This window comes from Gavialis gangeticus, unplaced genomic scaffold (assembly GCF_001723915.1).
Source record: "Gavialis gangeticus isolate Ggan-Ray unplaced genomic scaffold, GavGan_comp1, whole genome shotgun sequence".
Taxonomy (NCBI): domain Eukaryota; kingdom Metazoa; phylum Chordata; order Crocodylia; family Gavialidae; genus Gavialis; species Gavialis gangeticus.
The window spans coordinates 186,991-192,772 of NW_017728981.1; positions in this window are offsets into that span (position 1 = coordinate 186,991).

Here is a 5,782-nt window from a genome sequence, read left to right on the forward strand (position 1 = left end):
GTTTTCATCCTGTTAGAATTTTCAGTAATTTTCTAGCCCTGAAAAAAGGGCAAGGAATTGAAGTCTCAAAAAATATTCACAATTCAAAAAACAAACAAAACAAACAAACAAACAACAAAAAAAACCACAAACATTTGGATCAGGTCAATCAAACACATTCACACTTTTTTGTTTAAAATTTTACTTTACTTAAAATTATGTTTCATGACAAAAATATATTTTGAGCAGAAAGAAATAGTTTCTCATGTGCTCATTTTGAAAATAGTGAAAGGGACATTTTGAAACTTCAGAATTTTTTAAACAGGAAGTTCACCAAAACAGATTTTTTCCAGCAAGAGCTTTTGGTTTCAGTAAAGAGGCATTTCTTGGCTAGCTTTTGTCAAAAAAATTCCCAAACAACTCAAATCCTAACCCTAATGACATGCAACTACAGCCCACAAGTAACGCATATAACCGACTGCCATATTCATGACTGAATATTGACCATATTGAAACTGTACAGTCCTTTTGGGTGATATCACAAGAAGCAACACTAGGTTTCCTCTTTAAGCACACAAAGGAGATGCAGCCAGTGCTGAAAAGAAAGAGTCGAAAACTGATATCCAAAGAAAATTGTGGCTTTTTAGATACAGAACTAAAGTATCTTCTCTTGTGCTTGGGCAAACAGCTACAAACCTTGCTTGCTCTCTTTTGAGAGAAGTGTCCAAGTTCTGATGCTTCCTGGCTAGAAGTACCAACAGTGAAATCCTGGCTCTGTTGAAACCGTGTCAAAACTCCCACCGATTTCAAAACACTAGGATTTCACCCAAGCCTCTAATATTCAAAGCACTCTCAATGCCCACTAATGCCAATGCGAGTAGAAAGAATGGAACGTCAGGTGGAAGGGTCTTAGCACCTGATAGTGCTGAGAACCTCCAGTAGCACCCTGGCCAACCCCTGTGGCTGTAATCCAAGGCCAGGTTCTTGATGATTCAAAGGGTTATGGGATTTATTTGTCTACTAGCATAAAAGCCTGTCAAAAATGATGGGCAAAAAATAGGCTACTTGTTATAGGGTACCATGTTTCTGCTATCCACTGTCTCATTACCAACTTTAGCTGTTCTGCCTGGTCTTCTGCTATACAGTGGGTATCCATCAACATTTCCAAGCATCTTCTCTCTAAACTCCTTTGGATATTTCTTCAGACATTGATGATTTTCCATGCACGGTGCATTTGGATTCAATCCTCCACACAGTCTGTGAATCATACATCTCATCACAATGGCCTTTGCTCAACAGACAATGCACTGTTGCATGACTGAATTTTTTTTTAAAGTTCTGGTAATGCTCGTTGTTCCGATTTGTTATCAAATCCTGCATATACTCTGGAAACAGTCTTCTTGGAGGCGGAATCACTTTACCCTTATGACAACTCAGGAATTGGCCATCTGATGGTCTTTCAGCTTGGAAGTTTAAAGGAGTAATAAAATTGGCACACCATGTTCATCCATCTACAACTATGTTCCTCAATTTCATCTTCATCGAATCTATTGTTGTCTACTCTTTCAGCCTGTCTTCTATTGTCTATGGAAACCCCTTGCCTTTCCATTGCATCTCTTCTATGACATTCTCTTTGCTCATTTGTTTCACTTTGTCTTACTCTTGCCATTCTTTCTGCATTCAATTGCTGTCTATTCTCTGCTTCACCTTGGTAAGGGTGTTATGAGTTAGAATTAAAGTAAGGGTGTTAAAGGACAATTTTTGCTCAGATATCGAGAGTACATCATAGCTAATTGAAATCAGTCACTAAGAGTCCAGAAAAGTGAGCACAAATACATTTTTTTGAGCATGACAGACAGAATGACAACACCAATTAAGCAAATTATTATAGAGGATAATTCAGCATGTCTTCAAAATAGATTCTAAAACAACCTGGTTTCAAACCCAATATATTATTTATGGGCTTGGTTTACAAGCACAACACAGTTTTCACGTACAGTTACACATGTGCCAAGCTGTCATACAGATGAACATCATTGTGTCATGTTGGGTTTATCTCAAGGACATAGCTTATGCTAAGAGGAGAGGCCTGGAAATTCAGTATCAAAGCTGGTCTACCACTTGTCTGTGACATCACTCATCACCCAGCAAGCCTTTTCAGGAGAACAGCAAATTATGAGTGTAAATACAAAGGAAAAATACTTCCTCTCTCTCTGTTCTTTTAGCATTTTTCTCCCACCCCTTGTTCATAAGAGTGCAGCACAAAGACTGGGGCAGTCTCCCACTATAGGTCTGTGCAGCACCCAGCAATCTCCAATGATTACCATAGGCACTATTGTGACACAAATACCTTACTGAAAACTCTATAAAGAATCTTCTAATTCCCTGAAAATTATTTCAAAGTTCTGGGGTTGAAATGGAGATGATGGACCTCTCTTTTAAGAAGAAACACAATGTGTAGTGCATGTCTCTCTAGCTGTCTAGGATTTAGTTTCCAACTCCCCACCCCAAGCCCAGCCCTCAGGATGCTCCTGAGCAGCCACTGCTAGCAAACCAATGCAATGCATCTCCCAAGAGAATGCTTGATAAACTCCTCCAGTCAAGGTATGGGCAAATGATCGAGAGTGAACATGCCTTTTACGAGGCAGCATGGATTTTTTTTTTTTAAGGCACGAAGGTCTGATAGGTGGACACTGGTACCTACCCTAGAGAATGTACAATCCAAGTGTATAAGATAAGCCATATTTTAACAGACAAGACAATGAAGGGGCAATAAGAAAACTTGAGTTCTTTGCCTCTGACTTGTTATGTGAACTTGGGCAAGTCACTTCCCCTCTCTACTCTCTGATGGCTAGAAAATGATATTTAGAGGTTTATTTCTGGGAACTGGCTTGTAGATACATTAGAATAATAGCCCAGAACAGCTGCAAGGGTTAGCTGATTTCTAAAGGCCTGGTTGTCATACACACAGTTCTCACAGCCTTTGAGGCAGACAGGGTATCTAATCCAGGCAAGCAACAAAGCCAACAGATATACACACAGGCTGGCAAATTGTGGGCATATACAACACTGTTCCATAACATGAGAGAAGGTGGCACTAGCTCACAAGGCCTAGAAATGGGGGCCTGAAAGTTCCAGTTTTGGAGAAGCAGACCAAATTAGGAAAAGACCTGGAAAGCCCAAATTAGGATGTGTGCATATGGTGGATTTGTGAAACAAAGGAATATGCTGGAAGGACAGAACATAAACAATACGATGACCACAAAAAGACCAAATCAGCGATAGCCATGAATAAAAGAAGTCACAAAGAAAAGTATTTAAACAAAAATGGAAATTTAGAGCAACAAAGGGTCCTCATCCCCAAGAGGGGTCCTTGAGAGGGAACCTGAGGCATCATGGACAGAGGGAACACCACCAGCCCATCTCATCCACCCCACTGGAGGACTGGGCCTTGGCCTCCAACCTCCAGGCTGCTGCCATCTGACATTCAAGAGAGAACCTCTGAGTGAAGCTCATGACTGGGCCAGATGCATCTCCAGTCTGATGGCAGCCCTAGGATTGGTATCGATAAAACTGCTTGAATGATTTTTTTTCTGTTACCACTATATATCAATAAATTTGCCTATTATCAAATAGAAAGGTTGTGGTCAGTCTAAGGGTTTTAAGTGCCCCCAGAACAAGGTATCTGGGTCCTATATCCAGTGCCGACACCCTCCCTTCCACACTTTACTGGTCTTGTCTGCAAGGTCCCTGGGGCAGGGAGAGTCTCTCACTTTGTGTCTATGCAGGCCCCAGCAAAATGGACCCTGATCTCAGATGGGGCCACTGCACACCACTGCAATTCAAATAATATTGAAGCAATGACTGCTTGGAGTCAATACAAACAGAACTTGCTCCTCCTTGCTCCAAATGCACAGATTTCTATCACTTGAGCTAGCTATATAGGGCCCCATCATACACAGCTGAACTGCTCATACATACTAACTAATTCATTACTTTATTGATTGCTTATGTTCCACCCTATCTACCTAAAGGTACAGAGGAAAGAGCTAGAAGATTTATAGGGACAGTTCTGGGAAGCACAGGTAGGCACAGTGGAAGAGATGCAATTTCTTAAGCTGCAGTGAACAGCATGCTCTCTCCTCCACAAGCACAGAACGGAAAACCCTTTCCTGCAGACAGATGGGGAGGTGCCCCACTATAGATCCTAAATGCAATGGTGAAATTTACTTTTTCATGGCTCAGTACTTCCCAGTAAATCACTCTGCTTCTATAGGGTTAGGTCAGCTGCCCAAGCTAAGCATACCTCCAGTCCACAACAAAAACCTAACCCTCATCTTGGGCTAAGAAAGCCAGATTGGGTATTCTGGATATTTTCAAAGAACCTCTTTCATAATTTCTGACATGCTTCTCTTGTACCTAGGAGAAGTTTCTCATAAACATCTGCAAGAGTGCCTCCTCCTCCAAATACCTTCTTAAAAATCTCCTGTGCTCTAATGCCTACAAAATGCTTGCCCAAGGTTAGGCGGCTGGTGTGCAAAGACCTCTGGCCATCATGCTACCCACTACTATCTATATTTCCTTTATACATTTTCATCTTGTACTAATGTTGGAGGCACTTTGTGATGGGGATCATTTTTTGGTTCTGTGTTCATACAGAACCCAACACAATGGAAGGTGAGTCCATGACTGGAACACTTATGTGCCACTATAAACCAAATAAGAGACTTTGGGAGATAACTGTGAGACTAGTTAGGTGCCTTATGCCCCAGGGATACAGACTGTCAGACTTCTGTCTCCAGCAATGTCAATCTTTCATCAGTGGGAAATTTAAAAACAAAACACAAAACACAACATTTCACCATGTGAAAGAGGGGAAAAAAAAAAAATCACTGTAGTGGATCAGTAATCAGACTAACAGTTAACCATTCTCTCTCATTCCCTTTTCAAGTATTTAATTAATCAAGGGGAAGAGTCTCCATTTGCTGGAAGCAAGAGGTTCCCATTAGGATTACTGAGTTACATGGAAGTATCAAGGGAGAAATAAGCTCTAAGTATTTTCTATTTCTATTCCTCTGCTGCTAAAATACTTGGCTTATGCTGATCAGATGCCAGCCACATCACTTTTTATACCCAATGCCAACACTGAGGGTGCTGAAGGAGTTAGAATCATAGAAAATGAGGTTTGGAAAGGACCTCAGGAAGTCATCTAGTCCAAACTCCTGCTCAAAGCAGGACCATCCCCAACTAAATCATTCTAGCCAGGGCTTTGTTGAGCCAGGTCTTAAAAACCTCCAAGGATGGAGGTTCCACTACCTCTCAAAGCAACTCATTTCAGTACTTCACCATGCTGATGTAGTTGGTTGATGTGATTACAGAACCACTGGGCATTATCTTTGAAAACCTATAGCAATTGGGAGGGTTCCAGACAATTGGAAAAGGGTAAACGTAGTGCCCAACTGTAAGAAAGGGAAGAAAAAGGGCCTCACCTCAGTTCCTGGAAAAGGCATGGAGCAGGTCCTCAAGGCATCCCCTTCAAAGCACTTGGGGGAGAAGGTGATTAGGAACAGTCAGCATGGACTCACCAAGGACAAGTCATGCCTGGCCAACCTGATTGCCTTCTATAATGAGATGACTGGCACTGTGGATGCGGGGAGAGCAGTGGATGCGATATACCTCGACTTTAGCAAGGCTTTTGATACAGTCTCCCACAACATTCTCACAAGCAAGCTAAGGAAGTACAGGTTGGATGAACAGACTGCAAGGTGGATAGACAGCTGGCTGGATTGTTGGGCTCAGTGGG